The sequence below is a fragment of the Chionomys nivalis genome, chromosome 7 (assembly GCF_950005125.1).
Source record: "Chionomys nivalis chromosome 7, mChiNiv1.1, whole genome shotgun sequence".
In the NCBI taxonomy this organism is placed as follows: Eukaryota; Metazoa; Chordata; class Mammalia; order Rodentia; family Cricetidae; genus Chionomys; species Chionomys nivalis.
The window spans coordinates 62736717-62750619 of NC_080092.1; positions in this window are offsets into that span (position 1 = coordinate 62736717).

Consider the following 13903-nt stretch of genomic DNA (forward strand, 5'->3'; position numbering starts at 1 on the left):
TCTCCCCATGTATAAGAAGCGAGACTTTGCCAATGGGAGTGAACCCTCGGCACTTCCTCATGAACACCCCTTCCCACAGAAGCCGTCACAACCCAGAATTTAGGCTTTATTGCTCGCATAAATTACATTACACATTTACTGCATATTTATTTGTTCCTGAACAATATGTGGAATTGTTTTGCATGTTTTTAAACATCCCATCAATTGTACTATAAAAGAAGCTTTCTAGATTTCAGCTTTCCCACCCTCCCCCGGCATTATGTCTGTGTGATTTATCCATGTTGACATGTGTGGCTCTGCTCTGTGGCTTTTCTGCTAAGACTTATTATTCGGATGTACCACAATTTATATATTCATTCACATTCATACATGATAAAGACCATTTCTTTCTTACCCCCCCCCAAAAAAAGTTTTTCTCTTACAGATGCTGCTGCACATGCTTCCCAGCCTGATGCCACACACCAAAAGGACTCTGCCATTTGCTCCCTCTCTATTCCTTCAACTTCAGTTTCTAGCTCTCCGTGGCCTTTACCCAAGCCACTCTGGGGTCTGTGTTTAGACCCTTATTGTCTTATTGATCTTTGTTTCCTTGGACTTGAGGGGACAGCTGCCTCCATTTTATCCTTGTGAGTCCCTGTAAAGGCTTTTTTTGTCCTCTGGCTTCAGGCAGGTGGTGATGATGTGACCCAACCCAGTCCCCATCCCAGACTCACCCCAGACCAAACCCACTCCAACAGGACTAACTTCTTCTAGTCTCCCCATAACGAGACTGGAAGTGCCAAGAGGCTGACTTCTTCCGTGCTATGGCATTTTATGTGGCGGACACAATGCTGGGGGACTAGGCCTTTTTAATCCTGGGAAAGCCAGTAAGAGACAGCACCTCTCAGCTTCTCGAGGCCCAGCCCAGGTGCAGAGCAGATACACTGCATGATGACAAATACATAAGGCAGCCCAAGCTTTCCTTCACTGAATCAGAGTCTTAACTCAAAATGGTCAAACTCTTAGGTCACTTCCCAAGCAGACAAATGGGTTCTGGCTCAATGCATGCATGAATCAATGCTCTGTGGAGAAGTAGCCTAGATCAACAGGATGATTCACACACTTAACTTGAGTCTGTCTTTATCTATGGGTCCACAGCATTCAGTGGATGTTGGGCCTTCTGACAGTTGAGAGCTGCCTCTTATCCACTGGATGAAGTCCTTTCTGGAAGGTCAAGGCATCCAGTACCTACATACAGGAAGAAGTCCCTAGACTTTCAGTCACTTAAGGGCTCCTGAGGAAGCCAACTGGCCTTGTCTGGCCTGGTGAAGGTTTATTAGGACTCTCTGGAGCCTTCAGCCTGCAGAGGGCATGGAGGACCTATTCCCTCTCCCTCCGAGGCCAACGTTTATATACAGCACACACTTTAGTTGAATCATCTGACGGCAGTGCTGTGCTCCAGGGAACGTATTGACGGGAGGAGGACGAACAAACCACAAAGGGCTCTCAACAAAAGAGGGAACAAGGGAAGAGAACTGTCAGCGACTGTGGGGAGAGAGCAGACACTGAGATGCAGACACGAGAAAGTGGGGGTCAAACAGCAGGGTCAGGAAGTAGACTCTAAACCACAAGCAGAATAAAAATCCCTGAGCACACAGTAAAAGCCTCGCGATCAATCATGCCACCGCCTCTTTGCTAACTCCAGCCCTCCGCTAGCTCCCTTAGCCTCATCCGTTAGCAGAGCAGTTGCTAACAGTCACTGGGTGCCAATCAGAGCTGGCAACTAGACCCAGCCCATGCTGCCTTTGACTGAGTCAGAGCCTTAACTCAAGAGGTTGAAGCTCCTAGACTCATAGCCAGGAAGCTGTGTGCCAAGCACACATCACAGAGTGACCCTGATTCCTCCCTGGGTTTGTGGTCCTTGTGATATGCAATTGAGCAGGTGAAGATGGTGAAACTGAGGCACACTACTACATAGAGAAGATGCTGCCATGTGAGGCCAGGGCGACCAGCTTGGGGGCAGGAACATGCAAGTCTCTGGGCTTCATGAAGCAGTTGTTCAGCCTAAAGCATCTAAAGGTGATTATACGTCACCATGACAGTGCTCTCCAAAGCCCACAAGTTCAAGTCCATGTCACTGGTATTTCTTCACTGAGCCTATTCACCTCTAGGCAAATCTGAGGGAATTTGGGTGTCATTGTATATGTATTATAAGCCCGCTACTACACACACAATGTCCTTCTAGATTGGGTAAATATAAGAGAAGAAAAATAACATCTCAATTTTGGAGGGCCTCATGGATGGACTGTGCCAAGGTTCATGGCTCCATACAAAGACCATGCAATGGATTTTAGCCACAATGTGCACTAGGAACCAGGAATGATCTTCCTAGAGAGATACAGGAATCCAGCACATTTGGGAGTACTGGGTGTGATCCATGGTGTGTGGTCCATGAAACTATCAAATAGGATGCTCTCCTGGTTCTTCTAGTCCCACCAGTCTCTGGCTCCTAATGGGGCATTCTTTATGTCCTAATAACAAAACATTAGGTCCCACAAGAGAGGCTATTGGGGGTAAGCATTAAGATGTGGCCACACACAGGCTTGAGTTGGGGGACTAGATGCTGCCATTCTCTGCAGAGCAAGGCCACTCTCCCCTTGGCCTCTTTTAGAAACACCTGGGGTTGGAAGCTGGCAGGGCCATCAAAGGCAAGCTGGTGGCTGCATTATAAAGGCTTTCTGTTCCCTCTAGTTGATAAATAAATCCTTTTCCTCCTGAACAGCCAAGCTGGTAGGTTTCATTGTAATTGTTCTGCACTCAGCAGAGAGCCAGGGCTGGCAGCACTACATCCTTCATCTCCAAAATATTAATTAGTTTTCCATGATGCTTTATTTTAATCATGGAAAAAAATCAGATATCAGTGGGATCTAAGTAAAGGAAGAGCCGGGGAGAAGGGAGCAAAGGAGACACAGCCTTAAGAGGGAAACACAAATAGTGCACAGTTGGATATGGGGAGGGCTTGTTCAGGGGAGGTGAGGAAGGGAGCTGATGGCGCCTAAGCATCTGCTGCTGCTTCAGGAAGGATGCTGCGCTAGTTTCCATCCTCACTGCCTGCACCCAAGGTGCATTACCTGCCTTGTTGTATTACCAACCTCATTTTGTACATGAGCAAGCTGAAGCTCAGGGAAAAAAATTAGTTGTCTTCCCCAAGGTCAAACCAGAATACATGGAAAAAATCTAGAATGTAAGTATGAATTTTCTGACTCGGTGTCTCTTTCAACATCATCATTTGACTTTCCACATGTAACCAGCCAGCAATTACCATGCTAGCAAAGCTGAAAGTGTCAGCCAGCCCTAACAAATGCGTGTAAGGACGCTTGGGTTAACCTTGGTGATTCTGGGAGGGCTTCTCAGAGGAAGTGACCTCCAAGCTGTGCCAAGAAGGATTTGTAGAAATGATCGTGGTAAAGTAGTTGGGGACTGTAGGCAGAGGGGCCACAGATGAAGTTCAGTGGCAGAGTATCAAGCATGAGCTCAAGGAGGAAAAGGTGTCAGATAAGCACAAGAAAATGGATTATAAATGAGCAAGCACTCAGGGCCTTAAGGAGACTGCAAGAAGTGTATAGATTGCTAAGCTTCGTGTTAGCAGTAAGGGCAGATAAGACAGAACAGACATGGGACATTCAGGGCCAACTTGAATGGGATTCTGCCGTCCATCCGTGTTTGAGGACAGAGGAAAGTCATGAACACACCTCTGTCCACAGTTGTGCTGTGAAAAGATCCCTCTGTTCCCAGTACAGAAAAGGGATTTAAAAGGAGCTGGGAATCTGGATGGGGTGCTGCGTATCTGTAATCTCAGCCCATGCTTAGAGGCTGAGACAAGAGAATTGAAAGTTAGAAGCCAGCATGGGTTACAAAGAGAAGCCTTGTGTTTAAAAAGAAATTTAAGGGCAGGAGATATAGCATCATATTGAGTACTTACCTAGTATGAAGGCCTTTGGTTCAAACCTCGGGACTATTAAATAAATAAATACATAAATACATAATAAATAAATGTAAAATTAAATTTTTAAAAGGAGGTAAGGCAGTTGCCGCCACTTAGCTGAGAGACCCTGGCTGCCTCACACAGGGTGGCAGTTGTCAAGATGAAAAGAAATGTCTCCACACCTCATGCCTACTCCTAAAGCTCATTTTTTCTTGGTAGTTCATATGGGATGAGGTTATCTCCAGTAAGAATAGTAAGCGCCTCTCTAAGTACCCAGTGGAAGGACCTTAGAGACTACAGAGTGGCTGCGGTAAAATGCAATCTACATATCCTACTCCATTGTTACTAAAATACCCACAGACCTCAGACCTTTTATAAGGACATCTTTTACCACCTCATGTTCAAAAGTCCCCCAGAATGGCCAGAAAAGGAAGGCACACTGTCTTAAAAAGAGACACTAGAGAATCAGGGACAAAAGATGAGATGGTAGAAGGATAGGTTGGGTTGGTATGATGGAGGACCCAGGAGGGTGAGGGGAATGAATGAAGAATTACCAGCACATACTCTGTGCATTGGGTTAAACTGTGCCCTCAAGACAGACAGGTTGAAGTCTGAGCCTCTGCCCACTAGAACTTAGAATGGCCTTTGGAAGCACGGTCATTGTAGATGTGAGTTAAATGAAGATGAGATCGGAACGGAGAAGTCTGTGCTCTGTAATCATGAGTGGGTGCAAATAGGCACACGAAGCCAAAGCAAAGACTAGAGTAAACCAACCACAAGGGAGCAAATGCCCAAGGCAACTAAAAAGAGAAGAGACCATAAATGAGCAGTTCCCAGAAGGCATTAGTGGGATCGTGGCCCTGCTGATACCTTGACTTCAGACTTGTAGCCTCCAGAGACTGTTTCTGTTACTTAAAAATACTTGTTGTTATAGACACCCTAAGGAGTCAATACACTGGGTATCTGCTTTTATTCTCCCCCAAACTGCATGGGATAGGCTTTGTTTTCCGTTCCCTTTTATAAGTCGGGAATCTGAGACCCTGTGACTAACATGCCAACTCAGCCCCTTCTAATAGGTGGTAGTCCTGTGCCCACCCACTAATCTGGAGGTACTTTTGTAAGGGAACCTCAACGGATGAGCAGGAAGCAGAAGTGATGGGATATGCCCATGTGAGGAGCTCTCTCCTCTATGGCGTGCATTTCTTTTCGGGAGTAGAGTGATGCATATGGTAGTGTATCACTCTACTCCCCAAAAGAAATGCTGCATGTTTACTGGAAATCAAACACGGGTTCATTACTGAAGATAAACCATAGCTGAACTTGACCTGACTGCCTTTGAGGAGTTCACAGTCTAGCCAGGAGAAAAAGGTGGGACGAGGCACAAGGAGGGTAGCCAGGCATGGCTGTGCATCAGAGCTTGGGAAACAGCCCCTAGGAGCTTCTTTACCTCTCTGTCTCCAGACAGCTTGATGGTTAGGCACCTGGTGATGTTACAAAAGCTTGCAGAGAAAAGAAACTTGACCTTATTAAATGGATACATAATGGTTCAGGGAGGAAGGGTAAATTCCCAACTGAGTGGGAGCAACAAGAGAGAAGGTGAAAAGCAGGAAGCTTAGAATCAGAAATCCTGTGGCTTTGCCTGGGACGGAGGCCTGGGGTTTCCTTAGAGATTACAGCATTGGAGCTGGTTCCAAAGGGTGAGGGAGAGGGACTCGGGGACAACCTGCAAATAAACTGCTGACATTTCCTCTTAGAAAAGACCCCTAACCAATGTTAGCTCCACAGAAACAGATTCACTCCAGATAGGGAACCCAAGATGACCAACAAAGTCCAACTTGGTGAACGTGGGTTTTATTGAGAAATTTATTTACAGGAATATGGGTGAGGGGTTACTTATAGGAACAGGAATGACCAAAGCTCACCCAAGATGGTTGACAACTCACAAAAACTGGAAACCTAGAGCACACCGCACAGTCTGCAGACTGCTCAACAGATTGGAGTGTGTCCTTTCCAGCTGATCAATTGATCTAAACCTCCTGCTGGCAGCTCTGGTGGCCTCTGCTCCTTCTAAGCGGTCACCCTGCCTGAGAGTGGCCAGCAGCAGTTTTTACTGCTTAATTTGGGAAGAGGGGCTAGTGAATCTGGTCGGTTTGAGGGGACTTCCTGAAGCTATTCTGAATTGCTAACTTTCAGTCCTCAGGAACTTCCCTGGGAGACTGGGCCACTGCAGTCTTAGCAGAGACTGCTACATAAGAGAGGCAGTGGGATGCAGATAGAAGGAATCCTCCCTATTAGGAAATTACACACTACTTGTTCATGAAGTTTGGTTCCCATCACCCCAGCATCCATTTTTTTTTCATGTCAGAAAACACCTGTTCCACATCCCATTTTAGGCTCTTTTCATGGAACACAAACATGTGTGAGACAAACTGCAGGGGCTGACGGGGAAGAGAGCAAATGGGAGATTTTCATATCTACCATGTGACAAACTCTAATGGAGTGGAATGACAATGTGTGTGGAGGGGGACACTAGCCTGAGATGGAGAGGACCAGCAGGGCTTAGTCCATCAGAAGAAGGAGAGACTATTCCAGAAAGCTGTGCCCAGAGCGTGCAGGCAGGGAGGGGGAATGGTGAGTGTGACTGGCAGGTCGCAGGGGTCCACACACATGTGTCATGTGAGCAACGCGGTTTGACAGGATGAGAGAACTGGGGAAAAGGTGAGAGCATTTGCTGAATAAGCACTAATACCTGAGTTCAAATTCCCAGAATTCATGTTAAAAAAAAAAAAAAAAAAAAACAGGCCTGGACCCATGGGCCAGTTACCCCAGTGTAGGTTGGAGTAGGAAGGATCACAGGGGCTTGTTGGCCTAGCTCCTGGTTCAGTGAGAGAATCTGTCTCAAAGGAATTAGGCTGAGACTAGACATTCTCCTCTGGTTGCTACATATAACCTTGTACACAAGGACATATGTACCCACACAGACATGTATATATATACTACACACACACACATACACACACACTTATCGATGTTCTTAAAGGAAGTGATGGGAAGGTTGAACAGATTCACGTTCTCACATATGATGATTTGCTGTGCAAGACTGATCTCTAATCAGACCACACTCTTTAAACCTTAGAGCAGGAGGCACACTGTCCCTACCAACTACCGAAGAGTCTGGAATTGAAGGCAACAAGAGAGAGAAAAGACATGGCTGACAGTACCTTAATCTAACATTCTTGTTCTTCTTTTTTTAATGTCAATTGGTGATTAATAAGTATTACGCTCCCCCCTAATCCATCCTCAAGAGAGGTGTTATAATAACATGTCAGGGAGGTGTGGATAAGCGGCATTATGGAGCCTGGTTTATAATGCAGCTGGTAACAGATGCTAACGTCCCGATTCTGCATTCCAGCATCATTTATACCCAGCTCCATTGCACAGTCAGGCCTGTCACATCGTAATTCTTCAAAGCAGTTGCTATTAATCACTCATTCATTATTAAAACACATTGTATTCATTCTGCTTGGCAACCGGAGCAGGGCAGGCTCTGTTTATCCAGCTCAGTCATCTCCAGACTGTCAACCTCAGCCCAGAAAAGCTTCCAGCCCTTTGGATGGCTGAGAGCCTAGAAGAGATGCTTATACACAGAGGCACCACCGGGGTCACCAAAGAGCTGGCTCTCATTCCAAAGAAGGGTGAGGGTTCAGATCCCCCTGAAGCTGAGACCACATGCCCCCTTTGAGATATCTTCTGCCTGCTGCTCCCTCTACCTGGAATTCTCTTCCCTAAGAGTGGGCACTGCTGACTTCACCCACATTTTCTTAGGGAGCCATGTCTATCCCCGCCTCTGAGACCCTATTGTAAATTTACTTTGTCCTAAAGAACTGTGGGATCTTGGAGTGAAATATATGAGCTATGGGGCCACATACCTTGTCTTCCAGCACTAGTGGTACAACCTTGAGCAAGGAATCTAACTTTTATGACCTTCATTTTCATTGATTGTCCAAGTGAGCCAGTAATACCAGAACTTATGTTGTGCCGTTGATGTTAGAATTAACTGTTAATTCTGAGGAAAAGTTTTTGAAGACAATCCACACAGGCTCTTGTTGTCACCTATTAAAACAATCCAAATGTCATCTGGATGTCCCATGAGAGGCACTGTCCAGCCTTTTATACGATAATCAGCCTTACAGGCATTGTTTAAGTACATTCTGCCATGCAAGGCCATGGACTTTCACTTTGAGTTCTGGCCCATGTTTGGTTGTTGTAGTTGTAGTACAACACAAGAGGAGTCCTCAGTGAGCAAGATCATTTCATGACCAGGAAGCAAAAACAGGGACCTGAGGAACAGTCCTTCAAGAGAATGACCCAATGACATGAAGATCTCCCACCAGACACAGCCTCTTAAAGTTTCCACATCTTCCTGAGAGTGTTGTGCTGGTGTTCAGGCCTCTAACAGATGGGCCTTGGGAACACTCTAAATCTACCCAATAATGGTACTTCCTATGGGCTTTGGAGGCATCCTAAATCTATCTAATAACAGTACTACCTATGGGCCTTGGGGGCATCCCCAATCTACCCAATATCAGTACTACCTATGGGCCTTGGGGCACCTAAAATCCACCCAATAACAGTACTATCTATAAGCCTTGGGACACCCCAAATTTACCAAATAAGAGTACTACCTATGAGCCTTGGGGGCACCCCAAATCTATCCCATAACAGTACTACCTATGGGCCTTAGGAATACCCAAAATCTACTCAATAACAGTACTGTAGAAGAGTAACCTTTCAGGACAACAAGGGTTACATTTCCACCTCTGTAGTAACAGACATTGCATTCTTCCCTCTCAAAATAGAGCGTGCACCTGGATCTTGGATGGCTCCCATACCTTTAATAAAATATCTCAGACTGAAAATGTAGAGAGGTAGCTTTTAATGCAAGTAGCTTGAAGACCTTTGAAACTTTCCTTTTGCACAATCCGGTGACTGATACTAATATCAAATGTAGTATTTATAATGTCCATAACTTCTTGACTGCACAAGTGTATAATAAGACATCAGATATATTTCTACATTCATGCCTTCAAACTTAATATACATGATACTATACTGTATGACTTCTGTAGTTTTCTGTCCTTCAGGTAGGATTTTATGAAAAAATTCAAGTGTATATAAAGTTAACAAAATAATAGAATGAATTCCCACATGCCTATGCCTCTAGGTCTACCAATTGTGAGGATTCTTAACAAAAAATTTTAAGCATATTTTATGTGCACAAGTGTTTGCCTGTATGTATGTATGTGTATCATATACATGCAGTGCCCACAGGGGCAGAAGAAGGTGTCAGATACTCTAGAGCTGGAGTTAGAGATAGTTGTGATCTTCCGCATGGGTGCTGGGAACTGAACTCAGATCCTTTGCTGGAGCAGGGAATGCTCTTACCTCTGAGCTATTGTTTCATCACCTACAATGGGCATTCTTGATTCACTTCTACAGACACCACACCCTCCTCTCATCACTCAATAATTACAGCTTAAAGTTCTGTTTAAATAAATGTGGCAAAAATTTAAGTGCATGGATCGTATCTGTCTGCTTTTATGAAAAGCAGATACTGGTGTATCTCTCTCATGTCAACAGAAAACATCTTTTGCCTAAAAGCCTCTGCTTTTGTTTTGTTTTTTATTTTTCAAGACAAAGTTTCTCTGCATAACAGGCCTGGCTCTCCTGGAACTAGCTCTTGTAGACCAGGCTGGCCTCGAATTCACAGAGATCCGCCTGCCTCTGCCTCCCGAGTGCTGGGATTAAAGGCGTGCACCACTCCGCCCAATGCTTAAAACCCTCTTTATTCCTCACCCCCACATAGCCAGAAAACTATTGTTTTGATCTTTTCACCTTAAATGACACTTTCTTGTCCTTGTAGCTTTATCTGGGTATTATGTAGAGTGTAAAGCCATCTGTGTCCCTGCTAGGTAGTATTCCATTCCTGGCTGAGCACGGCTTGTTTATTCATTCTTTCATCCTCCTATTCTTGTCTTTCCAGTTCTTAGCCACTGTGATAAAGGCTGTGGGGGCACTAATTGTACGTATTTATTTTCCTTTCTTGGAAAAAGGAATGAAATTTCTGGGGCAAATGGCAAGTAAGCACATTTCAAATTCCTAAGACATTAGCAAATGCTATTCCAAGATGGCGCCCCTTTTGGTCCTCCCAGCAATGTGTGTTTCAGACACTTCCTTCCCAGAAGCAGTTGATGGATTTTTTGCTCATTTATAGCACATTCTCATTTTGTTATTGAGTTGGAGACATTCTTTATGTGTTCTCAACAGAAGCCTTTGGCCAGAAATATATTGGGATATATTTTCTCTGAATCTGTCTAGACATTTTTTTATGATTCCCTTTGTTGACTCAAGTTGTGCATGATTTAATTTTTATGAAATCTATCTTACTTCTTTTCATTTTCCTGTCAACGTGTACTGATTTTCATCTTAGAAATCTTTGTTTCATGAAGATATTCTTTTGCTTTCTTCTCAATGTTTTATAATTTTAGCTTCCACATTGATGCCTAAGGGCCTCATCTAATCAAATGTATAGTGTAAAAGCAGAGATTCCACACATGTGCACACTTGTGTATGTACACACATGCATGTGCATGCGCGTGCACACACACCCCTACACACCAGACAGGTTCTTCTTTAGGTTATTATCTTAGCATAAATTTTGAATTACTTTTCTATTTTTGTAAAAAAAAAAATAATTCGCTACAAATATATGAAAATATTCATGTACTCTCTGGCCTGCTAGACCTTATGTCATGCTTTATCTGATTTTATGCCACTATTAAGCTATCTCAGTTTCTATTACGTTGTGTCTTGAAGGCAAGCAGTTTGAGTCTTCCAAGTCTCTTATCTATCTATCTATCTATCTATCTATCTATCTATCTATCTATCTATCTTATCTAATCCATCACCTATGTGTGTATATGTTAATGCATGAGCGCATGCACACACACACACACACAACCATGGTACGTGTGTGAAAGGTATCTTCCCTCACATACACACATGCCATAGTATGTATGTTGTGGTCGCAGGACAGCTTGTGGTAGTTGGTTCTCTCCTACCATGAAGGATTCAGGTAAATCCAGGTCATCAGGCTTAGCATCAAGGGCCTTTATCTCCTGCAGTATCTTGCTGGCCCTCAGCTTTGTTCTTTTTTAAATAAAGATTGTTATAGCTATTTTACATGATCTATGTGTCCATGTAAATTTTAGAATCATCTGTTTCTATTTTTAAAGCCTTTTGAAAGTATGATTTGGATTATGTTGAACTATGGATTACTGTAGAATCTTTAACATTTGTATAACATTGATTTTCTCAGTCCAAAAATACATTATATCTCTCTATGTAGGGCTTTAAATTTTTTCAGCAATAGTTTAACACTTCTAGAATGTAGAATCTATGTGTGTTTTGTTAAATCTATCACTGAGTATTTTGTAATTTTGGTATTTTGAGTACAATTTTTATTTTAGTTTTCCATTGTTTTCTGCCAGTATATAGAAATACAATTTAAGTTGTTTATGTATCTTATATCCTAAGTTACTGAGAAATTCATTTAAATAGTTTTTGGAGTCTTTATTCACTCCCTAGGATTTTCTTATACTGTGTTATCTGTAATTTGAATTATTAAAATAGTTTTCATGATTCATTTTATGCAAATTATTTACTTGTATAATGAAACATTTACACATATATATGTAGCTACTACATATATAACTACTGTATATTTAAACTATTATATATTTAGATACAATATATATTCTACTATAATTACTATATATATAAACTAGTATAACTCTCATGGTCATCAGGTTCTCTCTTTTCAGTCTTTATGCTTTTATTTTTCTTGCCTTATTGCTCAGTCTACTGCCTTCATACTGCCCTGGTAACAAGACTGGGCATTCTGGTATTCCCCTGGTCTTGAGGGGAAAAGCATTCCCTGCCCTCTACTGAGCATGAGTTACAGGCTCATGTAGATGGTCTTGAATCAGACTGAAGACTTTTCCTTGCCAGGAGGACCACACTGGCTTGCTGAAAATATTTTCTATAAATGGGTATAGAACAATGTCAATGCTCTTTTCTAGGGGTTCCATATATTAAGATGATTGCATGCATAGAAGTGATGTGCTCATTGAGAGGTTTGGTCCTGAAAGCTGCTAGAAAGAGTCGATTTCCTTCATGGTAGTGGCTCCTGGCAGGCTGTTCATACTCCGGTAGATGGCTCCACACCCACGCACATACAGACGGTATTGACTGGACTCGGCAGTATGTGAAAAGAGGACGTGAAGTTGGGAGAGGTTATGGGAAGGATCCTGGGAGGAATTAGAGGGAGAGTGGGCGTTGATGTGACAAAGATATATTGTATATACGTATGAACATCTCAAATAATGAGTAATAAATTATACACATATTTAAAAGTGTGATTTATTATTTCTCTACTACTTCGATTGGTAATTACATAAGCATTGCTAATTCTTGAATTCCACATGAAACTCATATTTCCAAGATTTAATTGGTCATGATATAGTATACTTATTATGTATTTCTGCAGACTTAACAGGATATTATTGGATGTTTCAATTTTGTTTGTGTGGCTGTGAAGAACGTTTTCTCATAATGTCTTTTCCATGGCATGATATTAACTGTCAGGTCATGAAATGGGCTTAGGCACAAATAAAATCAGTAGGTATTATTACAATTTTACAGGTCATTTGGCTTTTCAGCCAGCTAAAGGTTTATCAAGTTCTCTTGCTAAACCTTGAGCTTTTGGGAAGAAAGTGTTTGCCATTGTTACTTCCATTTTCTTGTTTTACTTCCTTTTAATTTTCTGCCTTGATTCTTACTGTTTATGTTTAATGTGCTCATTTTTCTTTCTGGCCTTTATGATAGAAACTTAGATCATTATTTTTGCACCCTTCCCTTCATTGTAAACAAACCCTCGATGCTAACACCCTCCCCCATGGGTGAAAACACTAATGACGAAATTATGAAAATGCAATCTTATAAAGAGGAATGCCCAGATATTCTTTGCACAATTCTCCCATTTTTGTGATTCTTCTTGAGTTATCAGGGTTCTCTGTGTGTTTTTATGTGCTTGCACACATGTGTTCTGAAGCAGTTGAGATTCAGTCAGACTCACTTACACCACAGCCATCTACCTCTGGCTTCCTCAATGTGGATTCTGGGTGTAGGGAAACTTCCTGAGGTCACAAATGCCATTTTGACTCTTAGGAACGTACACCTCCATGTTATTCGCTATTGTGCAGTTTTGCTGGTGTGTTCTCTGTCACATCTCTCTTCGGCAGTGCTTGGACATTACAGTTATCAAATAACTAGATAATTAGAACATTTCCACAGCATGCTTCACCTGTAAGAACAACAACACCATTTGCAAGAACACAGCCTTCCTATCATAGAAGTTGTTACAGAACTATCCTAAAGTGACCAGTTTCTAGTTTTCTTCTGATTCCTGGGATGAGTTTCAGACCACACACTAAGGTAAAGCATTAGTCCACAGATGCACAATATCCATCTATCTGGCTTTGCTGGAGAAGCTAATTTAGCCATTTGTCAAAGTGCTATATAACCTTAGCATAGAGTTACTGATATTTTTCTGTCATTACTTAATAGTCATTGTTTGGGAGATACTAAATCATGCATATTTCATTGACATCCGCATACCTATTTGATTTAGTACCCACTGATGATGCTTGCCTAACCCATGTTCACCATGATAGCACCACAATTATTTCCAAATTCTAGCTTTTCCTCCATAGTTTGCAGTTACATACAACATACAACATTCTACTGCAAACTAGAAATAAAACAAAAGTCTTTTCAAGCTGGACAGTGGTGGCGCACATCTTTAATCCCAGCACTCGA